The sequence below is a fragment of the Globicephala melas genome, chromosome 5 (genome assembly GCF_963455315.2).
Source record: "Globicephala melas chromosome 5, mGloMel1.2, whole genome shotgun sequence".
NCBI lineage: Eukaryota > Metazoa > Chordata > Mammalia > Artiodactyla > Delphinidae > Globicephala > Globicephala melas.
In genome coordinates, this window is record NC_083318.1 from 137,560,786 (window position 1) to 137,583,899 (window position 23,114).

Here is a 23,114-nt window from a genome sequence, read left to right on the forward strand (position 1 = left end):
GACAAACAAGTATCAGAATATTATTTTTGTCTCAGTTAAAAGAGATCCAGAATTAGGCATCAGTGTTGGGACATCGAGTAAAAGATAATAAAGATACAAACAACCATTTTCAGGGGCAAAAATATGCTTTTATTTTAGAAGTTGAAAAATTAAAACTGATAAGAGGATGCTATAAAATTATGTCGATACATTGGATAACGTAAATGAAATAGACAATTAAAATAAGCAATACAAGAGTGACTCATAAAAAATAGAAAACTTTAATAGTTCATTATTAAAATATTGATTCAGTAACCAAAGTCTTCTCATCATTAGAACTTAGGATTCATTTTTCTTCAATGGTGATTTCTAACAAAGATTTGAGAAATAGTTTCAATTTAAAAATTGCTATACAGTAGTGTAAAAAAGAGTATTTCCTAATGTATTTTATGAGGGTAGGCTTTTTTATGATAGTAAAATCTGATAATAACTATGTAAGCATGGAAAACTACAGGTTATTCTCTGTAGTAAGCATACATGTAAATACCCTAAACAATGTATTAGAAAACTAAATTCATAAATACAGAAATGTTTTATGTCTTATGATGACCAATTTTATTTCATCCAAGTAATATAAGATGGTTTACTATTAGGAAATCAATCATTATATCCATCATATTAACTGATCAAAAAGTAAAGCAAAACTTATGATGATCTTAAGGTAGAAAAAGCTTTTGGTAATATTAAATATTCATAAATGATGAAACTATTAAATTAGAAAAGGAAAGGAAATGCCCCTTCTCTGATAAAGAATATCAGCAAAACCAATTTACAATAAATATCACATTCACTGGGAAAATGTTGAAATCTATCCCTCTGAGATGTGGAGGGAGACAAATATGCCATTTATTGCCACTTGTATCTAACTATATACAGGGGTCTTGGCCAGAGTAGAAAAGAAACAAAGGTGTAGAAAGGAAAGCTCAAAGTTGTTATTCTAAGGTGGTATGATTGTACACGTAAAAAAGAGAACAGAAAATTACAATTTATAAGATAATTTAATAATGTTACTATATACAGAATTAATATATGAAGTATAATGCATCTAGAAATAAATCTGAGATTTTGCATAACTCAAAGAACAGAACTGTGAAACTATATGAAGATACATTTGATAATTCTTAGTAAATTGAAAGATATATCTTGCTCATGGATTGGAAATCTCACTATTATCAAAAATCACATCTCCCCAAATTTATTCACAAATTCAAAACAACCTCACTCAATTCCAATAGGCTTTTTTTTTCTCCAAAGTGGAACATGATAAGTTGATTCAGATATTTATTAGGAAGCACAGAATGCTGAGAATAGGCTTAGTGATCGTGTAGTGGTAAAACAAGTTGGAAAGATAAGCCTTACAATATCGAAGACGCATATTATGGAAAAGACATAAATAAACAAATGGACAAAATTGAAAGTCACTGCACAAATGAAGGCTCAGGTGGTCAATACACATGATATATTCTCCATTTCATGAATGATCAAGGAACTTACAAATTATAAACACAGTGAGATTCTACAACACACGTGCCCAATGGACAACATTTTTCAAATCAGACATCCTGAGACTTGGTGAGACTTTGTAGCAAGAGCTGGAGAGTTTCAGGAAAACTTGTACACTATAGATAAGAGACAACTGGTATACCATGTTGAGACACCAACTTGGCACTAAACAGTGAAGTTGCATATGCTCATATTTTACAACTCAACTATTTTACTCCTAGGTAGTAAATCTAGGGGAATTCTTATTGGTATGGACTGAACGTTTGTGTTCCCTCTAAATTCGTGTGTTGAAGCTTCAAATCCCCAATAGGATGATATCCAGAAGTAAGACCTTTGGAGGATAAGTAGGTGGGGAAGCCATCATGAATAGGACCAGTGTCCATGAAAGATGAGGAGACCACGGCTCTCTCTCTCTCTCTGCCATCTGAGGATACAAGGAGGAGATGCTTATCTGCAAATCAGAAGAGGGTTCTCATCAGAGCCTGACCATGCTGACACCTTGATCTCAAACTTCCAGCCTCCAGAACTGTGAGAAATAAATGTCTGTTGTTTAAGGCAACTAGTCTGTGGTGTTTCTGTTATAGCAGCCTGAGCTGACTAAGAGAATTGTATACAATACACATAGCAGCATTGTGTATTAAAGCCCCAAACTGGAGCAACTCAGATATGTATAAATATTAGAGCAAATAAAATTGTCATGTAGGCATAAATGGAATACCACAGTGCAAAGAATAAGAACAACATCTATATGCAACGACTGAATGAATTTCACAAGTAATATTGACTACAAAGAAGGAGATCATAGAAGAATAAGAACTATGTAATTCCATTTACGTAAGATTCAAAAACAGACAAAGCCACACGCACACAATTGTGTAGTTATGCTAGTTTGTATGCATGTATGTATGTATGTATACACCTGTATATACATATGTGAAGAAGGGGGTGTATAAAGTAAAACTGCTTGAAGTAGTAACAGAAAGATATTTCCTAAGTATGTGTATAGATGTATGTGTATATATGTTTATGTAGTGCATTTATATGTATATATGTGTATGTATGCATTTATTAAAAAATTTTTTTTTATTTACAAGTTTTAACACATGTACATTTTTTACATGGGTTGCTGTGCAAAGTTTCATTTAGAAGAGTGATAAGTGCACAAAAGGTGACAATGAAACATTAGACAAAACGTTTACAAGCCTCCTCCCGTGCTGCTACTTACAGGTACTGACTGTCTAAAAGTATAAATATCCAAAGAAAAATTGAAAACGTTGACTTTAAGATTCTTATAAAACTTAAAGGAAATAAAAAACTAAAGTATGCAGCATTAACACAGGATTTGAGTGGAAAAGAGTTTACCATAGATATGCTCCCTTCCATGAGTTGATTAAAACTCTAAAACAAGATGTGGGATTGTAATTTTTTTTTTTTTTCTAGAGTAGTACTGCTCTTTTAAAAATGATCTCCAACCTTCCCTAGCCTAAAAGCTAGTGATTATTTCCATTCCTCTGCTCTCACACATCTTTGAAAAAAAAAAAGCAGAAACCCAGGAAACTTCAATATTCTGAAACTTATGATGGGGGTGGAGAGGATATGTCAGTTACTACAATTGCTGCACCCCTTTGGCTGAGCCCTGTAGTTTTCTCCTTCCTACCAATAAAAACCATCCTGTGTTGGATACTGTTTAGATCTTAGGATCAGAGCATGTTTAGCTTCCATTGCTCTTTCAAAATGGATGTTTATATGGATTTGTGTCCCTGCTTTTTACAGGCCACATTTATTCTAAATCCAACACAAATGAAGGACCAGTTTGTGTATGTGTGTGTGTGTATATATATATATTTACCTTTAGAGAAAGAGACCTGTGACTTGGAGGTATACACATTGCACTTTTAATCCGCTAACAGTGTTTTAGTTCTTAAAAATAAGTTCTCAATACATTAAGCATTAACTTTGTTTTTATTCATTAAAATGATTATATATTTTTTGTGGTGGTATAAATTGCATGCATTTAACTGTATGTATATTACACTGAGTCTGTGTGTTTGTTTTTAAGAAAGAAACCTCCAGGCCTTAGATTGGAGCTTATCTACTTTCTGTTTTTAGCATAGTTCTAAAGGTCTTCATTTTATTCCATGCCAGCCTATGACAAAAAAGAAACCTTTTTTTTTTTTTTTTTAATTTCCAGCATAAGGGCCAGATGATTACATTGTAAAAGTTACAGATGAAGGTACAGAGCTACAGAAATTAAGCAGACACAAGTATGCACATAGTACAGTCTGGGAGTATTTAGTATAGACACAAATAGCCTTATAACATTCAACATTTCCTTCCAGAACAAGTCTTTATACCTGTAAAAATATTAATAATGATCCGTAGTCTTTTAGCAAGGGTTGCATGGTGTTGATCATACAGTGTTTAAGAAGGTCAGGAAACATAATGTATTCTAATAAAACAGCCACGAATATTGTATAATGAAAAGAAAAAGCACAAGAGATTTATAAAGGACACTTGGGTTATTTGAACAATGTAGACTCATGAATATATATACAAGCTTGGATCCCTTAGCACTACTCTCTCTACAGAAAAGGAAATTAAAACCCAGAGATGAGTACTGATTTCCTCAAGGTCCTTGTGCAAATTACTGCAAAGCTACTTTTAGCTATCAAGTCTCAGTTCCCTAAATTTGCACCACCCCTTACCTTATTCCCTCAAATTATGGATAAAGTGTTTGCTATTACATTCATACTTATCATCCTTAAGATACGGAGTAAAGTCAGGAGTAAGAAAATTATGGTAATAATAAGAGGCAATATTAATGAGTTCTTATGCTGTGCTAGCTTCTGTTACAAGCATGGTAGGAATTAATATTTGTAAATATTCATTTAAATTATGAATTTAAATGTAAAGTAAATTCATTTATATTATTTAATATTCATTAAATATTCATTTAATATTTGTACAAGCTCTATGAATTAGTTCATCAGTTATCTATTGCTACAAAACCGACCACCTGCCAAACCTCTGAAGCTTAGAACTGACATCCGTTTTCTCTGCCAGTGATCTTTCTTGTTTTTAACATCTTTATTGGAGTATAATTGCTTTACAATGGTGTGTTAGTTTCTGCTTTATAACAAAGTGAATCAGTTATACATATACATCTGTTCCCATATCTCTTCCCTCTTGCGTCTCCCTCCCTCCCACCCTCCCTATCCCACCCCTCTAGGTGGTCACAAAGCACCCAGCTGACCTCCCTGTGCTATGCGACTGCTTCCCAGAACTTCAGGGCAGGACAGGAATAAAGAAGCAGACGGACTTGAGGACACGGGGAGGGGGAAGGGTAAGCTGGGACGAAGTGAGAGAGCGGCATGGACTTATATACTCTGCCCGTGATCTTCTGATGTAACAACTTGAGCTGCTCTCTTGGGACGGCGGTGATTACTTTCATTTGTGCTTTGACTGAGGCTGTTTCTGTTAAAACGTCCTCACCTACCTGTGTACCTGGTGGCTGGTGCTGGTTGTGAGCGGGACTTTGTGAGTCCAGGAGGCAACAGGGGACCCTTCACATGGCAGCCGTGTCCCCCAAAGACAGGTTCCAAGGCACAAGATCTTTTTATTCACTTTTGGATGTTGTGGATAATGAAAGCAATGGGGTCCCTAGCACAGGATTCAGCTTTCCTAGAATGCTAAGGGCCAGAACCCTGTTCTTTAGAAAATCAGCTTTCTTTAACTTCTTCATTTCTGTGTGTTATAACTATGTCCTTTTGCTCTTTGACTCTAACAAGTGCAATGTTGAATTTATCAAACTGTCTCAATTTTGTTGAGTGAAAATTCTTTAAAAATGTTTTGTTTATAATTAAAAACATTGCTTTGTTTATATTCTTTCATAGAGAAGAAGGAGCAAGCCTATTTCTGTGGCTGTTATGCTGGGCTTACAGTAAAAAGCACATGAGACTTGAGGGAATGACGAAACCCCGGGCAAGCAGGAATCAGGGTAAGGTGCTTCACATCCAGAGCCTTCACTTTCAGAATCTCCTCTCCACCCAAAAGTAGTGTCCAAATCATAGAGGTATTTTGCTTTATTTTACTGAGGATAATTGTCCTCATTTGGTCAAGAAACCTTCTTTTCTTTTGTAAAGATTTCTGGCACAGAAGTTTAATCCAATCTATAAGAATCAAGATAATTCTCAGCAGAGCTTTTAGTCATTGGACTGAATGAGTGATATGTCAGTTTGATAGATTGACTGTAATCCATCAAGCCACTGTATTTAGGTCCTTTTTAATCCAATTGTCTTTTCAACTCTAATGAACAGGGACAGAGCTATAGGAAGACAGAAGTTGTTTCTGGGGTTCAAGATGGTGGAGTAGAAGGATGTGCGCTCACTCCCTCTTGCGAGAGCACCGGAATCACAACTAACTGCTGAACAATCATTGACAGGAAGACACTGGGACTCACCCAAAAAGATACCCCACATCCAAAGACAAACGAGAAACCACAGTGAGATGGTAGGAGGGTCACAATAAAATCAAACCCCATAACTGCTGGGTGGGTGACTCACAAACTGGAGAACACTTATATCACAGAAGTCCACCCACTGGAGTGAAGGTTCTGAGCCCCACGTCAGGCTTCCCAACTTGGGGTTCCGGCAATGGGAGGAGGAATTCCTAGAGAATCAGACTTTAAAGGCTAACGGGATTTGATTGTAGGACTTCGACAGGACTCGGGGAAACAGAGACTCCACTCTTGGAGGGCACACACAAAGTAGTGTGCGCATCGGGACCCAGGGGAAGGAGCAGTGACCCAGACCTACCTGGGAGACCTACCATAGAAGACTGAACCATACCTACCTGCTAGTGTTAGAGGGTCTCCTGCAGAGGCAGGGGGTAGCTGTGTCTCACTGTGGGGACAAGGACACTGGCAGGAAGTTCTGGGAAGTACTCCTTGGCATGAGCCCTCCCAGAGTCTACCATTAGCCCCACCAAAGAACTGGGTAGGCTCCAGTGTTGGGTGGCCTCAGGCCAAACAACCAACAAGGAGGGAACTGAGCCACACCCATCAGCAGACAAGTAGGTTAAAGTTTTACTGAGCTCTGCCCACCATAGCAACACCCAGCTCTACCCACCACAAGTCCCTCCCATCAGGAAAGTTGCACAAGCCTCATAGATAGCCGAATCCACCAGAGGGCAGACAGCAGAAGCAAGAAGAACTACAATCCTGCAGCCTGTGGAGCAAAAACAACATTCACAGAAAGATAGACAAAATGAAAAAGCAGAGGACTATGTACCAGATGAAGGAACAAGATAAAGCCCCAGAAAAACAATTAAAAGCAGTGGAGATAGGCAATCTTCCAGAAAAGGAATTCAGAATAATGGCAGTGAAGATGATCCAGGACCTCAGAAAAAGAATGGAGGCAAAGAACAAGAAGATACAAGAAATGTTTTTAAAAGACCTAGAAAAGTTAAAGAACAAACACCTAGAAGAATAAAAGAACAAACAAACAGAGATGAACAATACAATAACTGAAATGAAAAATACACTAGCAGGAAAAAATAGCAGAATAACTGTGGCAGAAGAACAGATAAGTGACCTGGAACAGACAGGTGGAATTCACTGTCACAGAACAGAATAAAGAAAAAGGATGGAAAGAAATTACGACAGCCTAAGAGAACTCTGGGACAACATTAAACACACCAAAATTCGCATTATAGGGTTCCCAGAAGGAGAAGAGAAAGAGAAAGGAGCCGAGAAAATAGTTGAAGAGATTATAGTTGAAAACTTCCCTAACATGAGAAAGGAAATAGTCACCCAAGTCCAGAAAGTGCAGAGAATCACAGGCAGGAGAAACCCAAGGAGAAACATGCTGATACACATAGTAATCAAATTGACAAAAATTAAAAACAAAGAAAAATTATTAAAAGCAATAAGGGAAAAATGAAAAATAACATACAAGGGAACTCCCATGAGGTGAACAGCTGATTTCTCAGCAGAAACTCTACAAGCCAGCAGGGAGTGGCATGATATATTTAAAGTGATTAAACGGAAGAATCTACAACCAAGATTACTCTACCCAGCAAGGATTTCATTCAGATTCAATGGAGAAATCAAAAGCGTTACAGACAAGCAAAAGCTAAGAGAATTCAACACCACCAAAACAGCTCTACAACAAATGCTTAAGGAACTTCTCTAAGTGGGAAACACAAGAGAAGGAAAAGACCTCCAAAAAAAAACTCAAAAGAATTAGGAAAATGGTAATAGGAACATACATATCGATAATTACCTTAAATGTGAATGTATTAAATGCTCCAACCAAAAGACACAAGCTTGCTGAATGGATACAAAAACAAGACCCATATATATGCTGTCTACAAGAGACCTACTTCAGACCTAGGGACACATATAGACTGGAATGAGGGGACAGAAAAAGATATTCCATACAAATGGAAAACAAAAGAAAGCTGGAGTAACAATACTCATATCAGATGAAATAGACTTTAAAATAAAGACTGTTACAAGAGACAAGTGAGGATGCTATATAATGATCAAGGGATAAATCTAAGAAGTAGATATAACAACTATAAATATATATGCAACCAACATAGGAGCACCTCAATACATAAGGCAAATACTAACAGCTATAAAAGAGGAAATCGACAGTAACACAATAATAGTGGGGGATTTTGACACCTCACTTACACCAATGGACAGATTATCAAGACAGACCATTAATAAGGAAAACAAACATTAAATGACACAATAGACCAGATAGATTTAAATGATATTTATAGGACATTCCATCCAAAAAGAGCAGATTACACTTTCTTCCCAAGTGCACACAGAACATTCTCCAGGATAGATCACATCTTGGGTCACAAATCAAGCTTTGGTAAATTTAAGAAAACTGAAATCATATCAAGCATCTTTTCTGTCCGCAACACTATGAGATTAGAAATCAATTACAGGGAAATAAATGTAAAAAACACAAACACATGGAGGCTAAACAATACGTTACTACATATAATGCTACTCTACGTCACATACATATAATGCTATAAACCTAAAATACAAAATACTCCCACTTCTCTGTCTCCCAAGAAACTTTTATTTTTTTTTAATCAAATCTTGACAGGAGATTTTCAAAGTATCTTCAGGCTCTGGTGTTAAAGTTCATCTTGGTACAGGAATTCCCAACATGACAGAACTTTCTTAGTTATAATTTGTTTTGCAAGGTGTGAGAACAGAAGTGATGGCTTGATTCTTAGAAGTGTCAATATGGGAAAATGAAAAAGGTGATTACAGAAGTAAGTTACAACTCCAAAGTGCCAAACACAATGTAATTTTGGGGAAAAATAGACTCTATAAAACTCATGTTTTCCACTATAGTCAGAAAACTTTCCAAATACTGTTTTCTCTTATGAACAGTAGATCAAAATAAATTATTTCAATTTTAACTTTTACCAGAAATGTAATGCAGTTCTATCTGAAGGTAAGATTTACAGTTTTTTTTTTTATACTGTGTAAATTTCCCCTTTAATTTGGAATTCAGACTTGCCTTTTAGGTAAGGGACTACTTTTACCAGGGGATGGGAGTAGGTATGGTACAAACTACTTCAGTGAACCCCTTAAGCTTAACTATGAGTCATGTTCTAGAAAATGTTAAGTGAAAAAAATCTTAACAGTGAGGAAGAGACATAAAAACTTTGAAATCATAACTTTTTTAGAACCCATCAAGAATCAGAGATTGTGAAGCAACCAAGAATTCTGAGTTCCAAGAAAGGACAGGCGTATCCAGGAAAGGTGGTATGTGCAGATCAGCTCACTTCTGTGGCAAAGAACAGAAACAAGAGATGCCAGCCACCATCAAATGCCTAAGAATAAACCAGCTAAAATTCAAGGTCTTGCTAAAGGCCTGGTGTAGCCTATCATGACAGTGGAAACCCACTCAGGGATGGGGTAGCTATTCTTTTTCAGACAAATTAGATTTCAGAGGAAAATTAGAAGGACATCATGACAAAGATTTAAATTCACCAAGAGGACATAACAATCTTAAATGTGTATATACCTAACAATAGAGCTTCAAAATCAGAAAGCAAAAACTAACAGAACTGGGAGGAAAAATAGATAAATCCAAAATTTGATTTAGAGACTTTAACTGTCTATTCTCATAAATGATAGAACAAGTAGGCAGAAAATCAGTAAGAGGGCACAATGTAAGTGATATATATGGGCTACGCCACTCAGCCATGATAGAGTATACATTCCTCCCACGTATACTGGAATATTCATCAGGATAGACCATAATCTAGGCCATTAAAAAACATCAACAAATTAAAACAGTTGAATCATGCAAGAGATATTTTCTCATCACAATACAATTACAGTAGAAATCTAGAACAAAAAGACATCCTCAAATATTTGTCAATGAAGAAACTTAATTCTTTGCAAATCATGGTATCTAACTGCTTGATCAAAGAGGAAAAGTAGAAAATGTTTTGAATTGAATAAAATTGAAAACACAGTATATCAAAATTTGTGGGATAAACTAAGGAAATGATTAGAGGGAAATCTGAGAATTGAATGCTTTTATTAAAAAATATTGAAGGACTTAAACCAATGATCTAATTTTCCACTAAATAATAAGAAAAGCAGAACAAATTAAAGATAAAACAAGCAGAAGAGAGAAAATAATAAATATAGAAATCAAAATGAAAGACAGAAGCAACAGAGAAAAAGAAATGAAATGCAAGATGGCTCTTTGATAAGACAATTAGAACTAGTAATTCTTTTGCCATTCTGGTCAAGAAAAAAGAGAAAACAAATATCTAATATTAATTAATATAAATAACAAAATAACTACAAATCCTGAAGGTAAGAGAAAAATATGCTAATAATTTTGACAATTAGTTGAAATGGAACAATTTCTTGAAAGATACAAACAAACAAAGTCTCAGAAAAAAATGATCTGAATACGTAGTACTACATCTATTCAAAAAATTGAATTTATAATTTAAAACTTTCCTGCAAAGAAAACTCCAAGGGCACACAGCTTGACTGGTATATTCTACCAAACATTTAAGGAGAAAATACTACCAACACTAAACATACAGAAAATGGAAGAAGAAGAAACACTTCCCCACTTATTTTATGATGTGAAGATTACCCTGATGCCAAAAAGCAGACAAAAACATTACAAGAAAAGAAAACTACCCATCAATATCCATTCTGAATATAACTGATAAAATACTACTTTATTAAATCCAGCAGTATATATCCATCATGACTAAGTGGAGTTTACCTTAAATCAAGTTTGTCTCTACATTAAAAACAATCAATTATATTCACTATATCAATAGACTAAAGAAGAAAAATCACAGACCACCATTTTATATATATATATATATATATATATATATATAAATTCAAAATTCTACCATGATTAAAAATAGTCATAACAACCTCAACAAACTAGGAACTAAAGAAAACTTCCTTGACCTAATAAAGGGCATCTACAAAAAAAAAACATACAGCTAACATTATACTTTATGGTGAAAGAATGATCAATAATAAGGCAAGGATGCCTGCTTTCACCATCTTATTCAATATTGTACTGAAAATCTTAGCCAGTGCATTAAGGCAAGAAAAATTAATAAAATACATATGCATTGTAAAGAAAGAAATAAAACTCCTTCTATTTGCACATGACATGATTGTCTATATCATATCCCAATAAAACTATTAAAAACATATGAGAATTGCTGAATTTAGCAATATGCAATAATCAGTCAATGCAATTTCTATCAAAATATCAACAAGATTTTTTTAAAGATATAGATGAAATTTATATGAAAAGCTAAAAATCTGCAATGATCAATGGTTTAAAAAAAAGCTGAAGAAACTAAAATAGTATAAAAACACTTTAAAAGAAGAGTAAATTTGGAGGACTCACGTTTCTTGATTTTAAGGCAATATCACTACAGTAATCAAACAAGTGAAGTATTGGCAAAGGATACACACATAGATGGATAGAAGAAAACAGAGAACCAAGAAATAGAACCACACGAATATACCCAACTTATTTTTCACAGAGGTACAAATGCAATTCATTAAAGAAAGAATAGTCCCTTCAACAAATGGTGCTAGAAAAATTGGACATCGTTAGCCAAAAAGAAAGAGGAAGAGGAGGAGGACCTTGATCTTACACAAATATTGACTCAAAGTGGATCATAGATTTAATATAAAATGTAAAACTTGTAGAAGAGAACATAAAGGAGAAAATCTTAATGAGTTCTCACTGGTGTCACCAAAGGCATGATCCATTAAAAAAAAAAAAAGATAAATTGGACTTTATCAAAATTGAAAACTTTTTCACAACTTACTATGGGTCTCTATTTTAAGTAAAAATTTAAAAAATATAACCATATTTCTATAAACCAGCAATGAACAAGTGGAATGTGAAATTCAGGAAAAAGTACCATTTATGATTTGTATTATATAGGTCTGTATAGTGATAAACACTAATGAAAAACACCAAAAAGGATCTAAATAAATGGAGATCAAGCTAGGTCTTGACAAGATAATTCCTAAATTTATGTGAAATAACATAGGAACTAGAATAGCCAAAATTATTTGGAAAAGAACAGATCTGAAGAATGCAACCTACATAATTCCAAGACTTACAGCTAAAATAAACCAGAGGATATCTTATTTGTGGAAAGAAAGTAAGTCAATGAAAGATGCTCAACATCTTAATGATTGGAGAAATGCAAACTTAAACTACAAGGACAAGTCAAACCAAACCAAACCAAACAGAGAGTACCATGTGCTGATAAGTATGTTTATAGCAGCTTTATTCATAAGTGCCCCAAACCAGAAACAACTAAAAGGTTCACCAACTTAGATGTAGATAAACTGATTGTAGAGCACCCATTAAATGGAATACTAGTGAAAAATTAAAAATAATAAAAATTGATGTATTCAATAACATGGATGACTCTAAGATGGACCGTGCTAAATGAAATACTCCAGACTCAAAACCCAGTCACTGTATGACTCCATGTATTTGATATTCTGGAAAAGACTATTTAGACAGTTTGACAGTTGTTACCAGGGGCTGGAAGTGGGAAGATTGGATTTATCACAAAGAGCCCAAGGGAACTCTGTAGGGGGTGAGTGAACTGTTTTCCTATATCTTGATTTTGGTGGTGGTTATATGTTGCACGACTGTTATGAACAACCCGAGAATTGTGAATGGCAGCCCAGGGTGTCATCAGAGGCTGATGCAGAGCGCTTGAGAGTTCTCCACATCCTGTCTCTCTCCGACACAGTAATTGTGTGGGCAGGTGACGAGATGACCAAGCCACAGCGTGGACAAGGTCTGGATTGCTGGTGCCACGTGGAGAACGAGCCTGGAGATCAACTTGACTGAAATTTTCCACGTACGATGAGTGAGAAATAAGGCTTTGTGGTGTTGAACCACTGAGACCGTGAGTCTGTTACCCATCTCACTCATTGTTTATGTGTCTAGTTTATAGCGCTAAACTCTGGGGTCTGCCCATCACACATAACCGCCACCTGCCAATTCTGCATGGGCACATCCACTTTTCCTGCTAGAAACACCCTGAAGAGTCATGACATGCTCCGCTCACCACATCCCCACGGCACTAAATAAAGATGTACAGTAGAATGAACTGGTTTTCAGCCACAAAATTCCCCCATCCACTACTCATTCATTTCCCTCAGTAGAGCCTTCACGTGTAATGTGATGACTTGGGTTGTATTTTTATTACAATCATCTAAGAAATTTTTAATAAAGAATTGAAGCTCTGCCTATTGAAGTTCTGATATTAATGCATAAGGAGGCCATTTGGAGATTTCATGTTTCATCCTGTCCTACGCCTTATCGGAATGAATATTTCTCACCACCAGCTCTCCCTGGTATTGATCTAAAAGGGAAAAAGTGAAATACAAGTTAATAAGGGAAAGTACCAGCCTGGGACTTCCAAACTGCCAAAGAATGGGATTCAGTCCTCTAAAATTGAGGAGAATGGCTTCATTTTTAATCTTTTACTTTAAATCCTGTAATATATATAAAATCAAAATGCTGGGTTGGAGGAGAATATCTACATTTTCATATATATCCACATATGATAAACCATTTACAGAGACTTCAAATTCCACTGCTTATATGCATTTTTCAGAGATAAATACTTGTTACAAAATACATTGAGCAATTTAATAAGGAAATTCCCATTCAATGCTTATTCTCATTTGATCATTTTACTCAATAAAGACAAACTTTTATAAACTAGTTTGTAGTTTATTTGCAAAATGGAAATATAAAATTAATTCTCTATTTTTATTGGACAGTAGAGTCTAAAGTGTTCAGTGGATTTTTCCCCAGTTCTCTGGCGTGGGATACCTGTGTTTATGTTCCAGGAGGCTAATAAAATCTTTAATTATATGGCATATCTGTGATTTAGTTTTTAATCATATTGCAATACTCAAATATCACTAAATAATAAAGCTACAAAAGACATTATTTTCCTCCTCTGATAATTTATATGTAGAATATTTCTTGTCCTCAAACTGTTCCCTTTGAGACAAGCTTCATTGAGAAATAAAGTGTGATAATGAAGAATCTGTAGAAACCTGTGGAACTTTATAGTCCATAGAATTATAGCAAGAATAAGCTAATTGATCCCTAAAAACTGCCTATTTTATATTTTAAATATCTGTCAACCTTCACTTTTCATCCATCTTCAACCCCACCACAGGAGTTCAGTTATCTAACTATTCATCTTAACTTATTTATCCTTTAGACTGACACTAACTTTTTTCTGCCTCTTTTATCTCCACAAGCCAACTAGAGTAAACACTTTAAAATGTAAATCTGATGGTGCCACCCCTCCTGGCTGTTGTCTGTTGGTTCTTACCTTTTTCCACACCTATCCGACTGAAAAACCCTGGGTGCCCTTGCCAACAAGGTTCCAGGTACTGCACCCAATCTGACGCAGTCTTGCAGGATGAACAAGGTAAAGCAAGAGTAGGCATATTTTTTATTGCAGAGGCAAAAGATAAACGGGTCTTAGCATGCATGAGTGTCTGTGGTGATTGCCTAGACTTTCTTTTCCCGTCTTGGGACCAGAAGACAGATGTGACATTGGCACCAGCTTCCTAAACTTTGCTAACCTCTATGTTATGGTGCAACTTTACATTTGTAGCATAGCTGGAGAAGGGCAACTGAAAACTAGTGGTTTGGGGATTTTACTCTTTCAGATTTTCCAACAGATTTATTGGTGTTTATTCCCCTTTATGAAATCTCTTCGGCTTGAAATACATAGACTGTTTTCTATTTTCTGACTTAACTCTGACTAATACGCCTACTACTTAAATTTCTCAGTGGCTTTCTAGTGCTATACGAATGAAGGAAAAACTCCTCTACATGGTTCTGGTCCCGCCTCATCTTGTACCAGCCACCCATGTTTTGGGATTTTATAGCTGCTTATGTCTTCAAAACGGCCATGAACTCAGTTCTAGTTTTCTGATATCTGGTAATGATCAGCATGCCTAATCCTTCTGAATGCTGAAATAGATCACTGCTTTTTAACATCCTCATTTACAGCTTACCCTTTACAAATGCCTCTAATGATGCTGCCGGAATTTTCTTTTTAATAGCTCTCTGATAAGAACATCTTAATGATTTCCTAAGTACAAACTCGGCCTTCAAAGTCAAATAGCTGCTGTACATTTTCTCCTACATATGTTGTGGACATATGTTTAGGATGCTTGTTGCTTTCATAAAACACCACTCTCACAAGCTGTTATGCATCTAAGTTATCTCTTCCCCTCTAAACCGCCTCCAAACATGACCAGTCACAATCTTATCCACTGAGACTTCTTGAAGGTGATTTATTTAAACTTTGCTGATGCTCCCAACCAGATGTATATTCTTCTTGACTTAATTACATATAAAATGTGTCATATGGATGCTATAACCCTTTATTGAGGTTTCTAGGTGGATTCCTCTTGTCAAAAAACCCAGTACAAGGGAAGCTAGTATCCTTTGTCCTGAGAAAATATTCTGATGCAATAACAAAAATGTATAATCTAAAAAAAAAAAGTAAGATGTAAAGTAACTTCACTAATCAGATATTTTCAAGATTGTCAAAGGTAAAAATTGGTGGAGAAAATATACCCCAGTCCTTGCAAAAGAACCCCCTCCACAATATATTGGGATCCATGCCTCTCACTTATAAATATTTAATATCTTATCAAGAAAAATCATATGCAGGACTTCTCTGGAGGTCCAGTGGTTAAGACTCTGCTTTCCCAATGCCAGGGGCATGGGTTAGATCCCTGGCCAGGGAACTAAGATCCCTCATGCCACACAGAGAAAAAAAATAATTATATGAAAAGCAATAATTAGTTGAAGGTGCAGCAGGGTACCAGTCTTAAGTAAAGTTCATTGTTATCCCAATGTACTTGACTGACATGTTTTGCATAAGACATTAATACTGGACTTTCCTGGTGGTGCAGTGGTTAAGAATCCACCTGCCAATGCAGGCGACACAGGTTCAAACCCTGCTCCAGACAGATTCCACATGCTGTGGAGCAACTAAGCTCATGTGCTACAACTACTGAGCCTGCACTCTAGAGCCCACGAGCGACAACTACTGAAGCCCGTGCACCTAGAGCCTCTGCTCTGCAACAAAAGAAGCCACTGCAATGAGAAACCTGCGCACCGCAACGAAGAGTAGCCCTGCTCACCACAACTAGAGAAAGCCCACGTGCAGCAACGAAGACCCAACGCAGCCTAAATAAATAAATTTATTTAAAAAAGACATTAATACTTGTAAATTGAATTAAAAAGTTTTCAGGTTATATGACATTGTTTTATTCTGAAAATAGCTCTATAAACTATAATATACATATAAATGTAGTATTATATTGTATACAGTGTTATTATACTGTACATAGTATTATTATGTTATATACGGTATACATAATATATAGGAAAAATACCTGAGGTCTAGAATATTTAAATGACTTAAGGTCAAATATTTTTGGGGATTAAGTCAAGTTCTTCTCAGTCGTATTTGGTTCACAATGTAGTCTGACAAACTGGTTGACTGAATATAATACCACTGGATAAAGTATTATAAAATTTGAAGTTTTAAAAAATTTCCTTTATGCTTTTTCTATGGCAATGAGAATGGTCCAAATGGCCCATTTCCTAGGAAGACAAATTTGCTACCATCGGGGAACGTAGTCACTGCGATTCAAACGTATGGGTTGAAGCTCTATCAACAGTAAGCATCTACTCTTCAGTTATAAAATGAAATATTTGAGATCCAGGTAGATTCAAACATAAAAGCTTTTAAGAGTGAAAAAAAAATCTATTTCTTGAACTACCAGGGAAATAATGAAGCTAAACTCACTAAAATTTCAGTAATGGAATCCAATTCTAGTTGTTCCATGTAATCAGACTCATAAACCAAGTGAAGTACTATCACAAAATGAATAAGTGAATAAACTATGGAATGAATAAGCGACATGGTCTTGAAATTTTCCTACAGTTGGAAAACGACGCTTGAACATTTTCGATTTTGTAGTTTTACCAGTGAGGTGGCTGCTTTATTAAGCTTTGCTTCTGGCTGAGTGTGCAAGGGAAAGGAGAGTGGCAGGGGGACAGCTTTTATTTCTGCAGAGACGTTGGCAAAAAGAGAAAGCGGGGGATAGAAAATTACTAGTTAGGTACTGTCCATCCTGTTTGTGAAAAAGTTCTCTTTTTCAAATGAATGGCAGGGAGACTTCTTTTTTTTTCCCCTAAATTTTCTAGCATGTAGTTTCAATGTATTCTGACATTTATTTTAACAAATGTTAAATGTATAAGAGTTTTATGCAAAATCCTTCTGTGTTCTAGTCCCTCTAAATACTGTGTTTATTTCTTTTGCTGTACTTCCTCATGCTGGCATTCAGCTCTGCTCTAGTTTGCATTATGTCCCTTGTTTGAGGCCCCTAGAGTCATTTAAAAGAGATGTTGACTTGTCCTTTTTCTGATACACAGCATTCTTTTAGGTGGCTAACTCCATTTTATGCTGCATAAATTTCTTAATAAAATACCCTTTGTTTTACCACTTATATTTTATGTGCTCTAAGAATGGGCTTATACACTATACAGATGTACAGAATATACAATAATTAGTACAATAAATAATAAAATATTTTTCCTTTACAGCTGATCTAACATCCTTTAAAGAGCTAGCCTTATTGATCCACGGTGGTTATATAGAGTAATGCCTGTATTCTCAGTTAACTGAGAACAAGTGGTTAAAAAGAGACTGTATAGTGATGAAAAATCACGAAGGAAAATCGACAGCTGTTTTATGCATTGCGCAGGAGGATGCATAAATTTAATGAAAAAGTAAGATGTACCTTTGTACCTATTGTAGAAGGCAGTTAAACCATAAAACAATGTAAAGTATCTGCAAAGCCTAAACACATTATTTTTAAAATTATCAATCATCAAGTTTTACTGTTTTATTTCCCTACAAACATGGAGTTAATGTTTGCTTTTAAAGATGGTCTTCAAAATAAGTATTAGTCTTACGCCTAATACACACAATTCTTAAATAAGAACACACACACACACACACACACACACACACACACACACACTAAACCAAGTGATACAGAGTTCATTCCAAGGAAAATGCCATTTATTTTCTGGAAGTCCGCATTTGGCACAATCAAAAATGATATAAGCATAGACATTTCCATAAATATTGGCCGTTAGGGAAATAGTATTATTTAGAAATGCAAAAATGTACTTTCCCCAGAAGTGTTTTCTGAATATTCAAATGAAAATGTCAAGTACTAAAATAAGAGGAATAAAAGTGTCACGTAGCCAACTTCAGGGAGTAGACACTGAAACCAAGCAGGACTCTGCTGGGCCTTCCCAGGGACAGACCCCCTGTCCCCTACTTCTTGTTTGTAGAAAAGCTTTAGCCTCCTAGGCCTTCCCCAAGTTCAAAAGCGCAAACTTAACCAGAGAAGTGAGAAAATGGAAACAAAGGAAAACAGTCGAGCAGACAAAATAATAAGAGTTTAGCCATAAAACAAAGTCAGGGACCTTTAGTTCTTCCTCAAGCGTTGTAGATAGCATCCTGAGCCATGTCCTTGAGCTGTTTTACAGATACTGAAACTGCCACCAGGTGGAGGATGTTAACTGCATGCTGACCACCAGCTGGTAGACCATAAACCAGTTGGAACAGAAGGTTGATGATACTGACCCCCGAAATACCACTCAGCTACTTCGCCACCGACCAATCAGAAAATGTGCATGAGCTGAGCCTCTCCCTCTCACTGTGTTTAAAAACTCTTCCCTGAAAGCCATCAGGGAGTTCAGGTCTTTTGAGCATGAGGTGCCTGTTCTCCCTTGCTTGGGCCCACATTTCTCTTTGGCTATGTGCTTACTCCACACACTATCATGCATTTCTTTTGTTTAAGTAACGAGAAGTAAGAAGAAGGGAGATAGACATCAGGGCAGAGAGAGGTGGCAGCATGCAGCCTTCTGCCTGCCCACCACCTGGTTTGGTGAGGGTGGATGGTTCCCCGTGGGCTCAGTGGTCAAGAGCAGTAGGTGAGGCTGAGATGCCTAGCTGGTACCCCGCCTAAAAGCACCAAGCAGCAAGAGATGGTGTGCTGGGCTGCCAACGGCAGGGACTGGAAAAGGGGGAAGAACTTCCACTGGAGTGAATTTCCACGTTAAGGAGCGGTGCCGTGTGGAGGCTTCTTACAGTTCATTCTGAAATAATTCATATTTGGCATTATAGGGAGCTGTCATGTGAGCGCCTGACACGCATGGGGCAATGTGAGGCCGCCAGTGCACAGGAACATGGGAAACGTACACCATGTATATGGCAGCTCCTGTCCCCTTTATTTCTTCTGTCCCTCCTGATTCTTCTGAACCACAGCAGCTAAGAACGTCTTTTACATGCTGGGTTTCAGCGTACATTTGTGTTTTGAGAAGGGGTGCCATGAATACATTTTCAAAAATATATTAAAAATTACAGAATTCATTTTCTTTAAGCAGCCCAGTCCACAATCATACAGTTCTACACAGCTGGAAATCGTGGAGAGTTGGGAGAGATGTGTGAGAACTCAACAATTTATATAGAGAAAGGTATGGTTGTTAGAGGGATGGACTCACCTCCAGCTTTTTACCCTGTCATAGCCACATGTATGTGGGTTGGTGTGTATATACACACATACATACACACACATATATATATGCAGCACATATGTGCAATATTATATAAACATACAATCTATGTTGGGTTATGATTCAGAGAAGGGATGAATGTTTAGCAAGAATACTAGTTTTATTTTTTTTTGCAAAAATTTTTTAAATTAAGGTTATTGCTTTATGTGGTGGTGTCAGCTACAAAAGGATAACTGTCTCCATTGCATGAAATGTACAACTTATAAGAATTATACAGATGAATGAAACAAAATCTTTCATTTACTAATAAACATACTTTGGCCACATCTTAGTCCTGTCAAAGCTCTTTACAGTTACATTTTCATCTTAGCTCTGTGACAGTATTCTGTGTGTATATTTTGCATATATTGAACATATAAGTAGGGACAGAGATTCATCCTAAAGTAGTCAAAAGATGTCTACAATCAGAGATATAAAATATGAAATTTTACAGTTTGATGAGAGACGGGTCAATGATTCTCTTGTTTTTAAAAAATATGACACAAATGTATTCTATTTTCATATTTGTGCATCTTATTTGAATTGATTTTTGTTCCATATAATATTATAGCAATATGTCAAACATGTGTTGATATAGTCACTTAAAAAGTGTCTAGATATAGCACAGGGACCTCTACTCAATGCTCTGTGGTGACCTAAATGGGAAGGAAATCCAAAAAAGAGGGAATATGTGTATATGTATAGCTGATTCACTTTGCTGTACAGCAGGAACTAACACAACATTGCAAAACAACTATAGTCCAATAAAAATTAATTTTAATCTATAGAATAGAAGAAAATATTTGAAAACCATACATCAGATAAGGAGTGAATTTCCAATATATATATAGGGAACTCCTATAACATGAGCAAAAATCTAATAACCTGATTAAAAATTGGGCTAACAGAAACTGACAAAGCAGTGTAAAGCAAGTATACACCAATGAAAAAATAAGTGTTTAAATTTTAACTGACTTTTACAGTTGTTTGAGCACAGGGATATGTCCTCAATAACTAAAAAATAAAAATACATGTTCTCATAGAAAAAAAATTGGGTTAACAACTTGACTAGACATTCTATACAGAAGGCATACCCACGTCCAGAGATATATGAAAATATTCTGAATATCACCAACACTGGAGAGACCACAAATCAAAACCACAATAAGATATCACCTCACACATGTTAGTATGGTTACTATAAAAAACAAAAAAAAAAGAATGAAAGAAAAGAAAAAAATAATTAGTGTTGAAAAGAACATGAAGAAATTAAAACCCTTGTGGACTGTTAATGGGAATAAAAAATTGGGCCATTGCTATGAAAAACAGTATGGAGATATCCTGAAAAATTAAAAATAGAACTACCAAATGATCTAGTAACTCCATCTCTCGGTGTTTATCCAAAAGAAATGAAATCAGGATCTCAAAGAGATATTAGCTCTCCAGTGTTCATTGCAGTAGTGGTCACAATAGCCAGGATGCAGAGATAATCAAAATGTCCATTGACGTATGAATAGATAAAAAATTGTGTTGTATACTAATACATACCATGGACTGTTATTCAGCATTCAGAAAAGAAGGAAAGTCTGACATATGCAACAACATGGCTGAATAGGAGGACATTATGCTAAACGAAATGAGTCAGTCACAGAAGGACAAATAATGTACGACTCCAGTTATATGAGGAATCTAAGACAGACACATATAATCAGAGTTCAATGATGGTTACCAAGGGCTGGGGAGGGGAAAATGGAGTTTCTATCAACCGGTGTAACATCTCAATTATGCAGGATGAATAAGTTCTACATATAAAATTAACACGCAGAAATAAATAGCCTTCACATAGTAACTGGTTAGAAGATACAACAGAAGAGAAAATCTTCCTTAAAAATAAACAAAACTACAAAATGATTCATCATAATCCTAACCAGAACTGATCAAAACCACTTCCACTTACAGAAAGGTACTTTGCACTTACAGAAAATTGTAAAAGTAATACATTTGTCTTTCCCTCAGCCACTCCCCATGTTACCTATTGCCTGACTATAATACAATTATCAGAACCAGAAAATTAACATTGAAACAATATCATCAGCTAAAGATTCTATTCAGATCTCACCAGCTTCTCCACTGATGTCCTTCTATCTTCCCAAGTCGTCATTCAGGCGTCTCCACTGGGTTTAATCTTTATTTCCCCTGTCTCCTGCATTCTGACGTCCCCAAGGCTTTCTTGTCTTTCACAGTCTTGATACCTTTGAAAAGTATTGGTCAACTATTTTGCTAAACATGCCTCAATTTGTGTTTGTCTCGTGTTTTCTCATGACTGGAGGTTATACATTTTTGACAGGAGTATATGGAATTGGTATTGTATCCTCAGTGTATCATATTTTCAGTTTCATTATATCAGTGTCTTATTTTTGCTGATGTTGACCTGGGTTACCTGACTTTCCCCCCTGTCAAGTTTCTGCCAGCTGTAGGAAAAGTCTCTTTTTCACCGTCAAGTTTTTATCTTTTCCCCTGAACTTAGTGGATATCTTGGAGGAGATTCTGGTTCTTCTCAGATGTGCACTCACTGGTTCTAGCCTTGTTAATGGTGTTGGGAACCTCAATAACCATGTAGAAAAATAAAAAAATTCAGAAAAACACCAAAAATCTTTAGAAAAATAGTCACCAAGCATGAATGAACAATGCTTCTTGTTTCAAACGGATTTTCTCTGGCTCTTCCTGAACACTTTCTGAGGAATCATGGACCTCTTCGATTTCTGAGGAGGAAGGACTCTCTACTATCACAGTCACGGGAAATTCTGATGGACCTGCTGCTTTTTGCATGTTCTGCAGTACGCCACGGCCGGAAACCAGACACACCAGGTGGTAGAGGTTCAGGACCATAACATTCTTTACCAGCAGAGTGTTTCCTTCTATTACTTACAGGTTGCTTTGCGGCCAAGCCAATTCTAATAGTAGCTTTTCCTTTTCGATAACTTCCCAAAATTAGAGTTCTCTTTTTCTGTCTAGCAGCTTTGCATGGTTCCCTCATGATGGAGCAGTTATACACTGGTACTCTGACTTGGCACTCCTTCCATCTGGAGAACTTTTATGATAACTGCTTTCATCACAGAATGATGTTTGTTTACGTAGTTAAGTCTCTCTCTCTCGGAACTAGCCCACTTAGCTCCAGGTTCCTTAGCGCACCCGACGTACTTGCACAGCATTCATGAGCTTTACACGACTGGAAGGTCACATCTTTATTTCTTATTGCAGGAACATAACTTCTGTAAACTTTATTTCTATCACAACCTGTCTCACCAA

General features: G+C 36.1%; 1 long non-coding RNA gene across 1 annotated transcript in view; it reads left to right on the forward strand.

The window, feature by feature from the left end:
* The window catches only part of LOC132597376 (uncharacterized), a 122,420-nt gene extending 111,413 nt beyond the window's left edge, over nucleotides 1-11,007 (forward strand). Inside the window, exons 2-3 of the long non-coding RNA XR_009564148.1 lie at nucleotides 5,436-5,539; nucleotides 5,859-11,007. This is a non-coding gene — a long non-coding RNA (uncharacterized lncRNA). The remainder of the gene's footprint in view (nucleotides 1-5,435; nucleotides 5,540-5,858) is intronic.
* The last annotated feature ends 12,107 nt before the right edge of the window (nucleotides 11,008-23,114 follow it).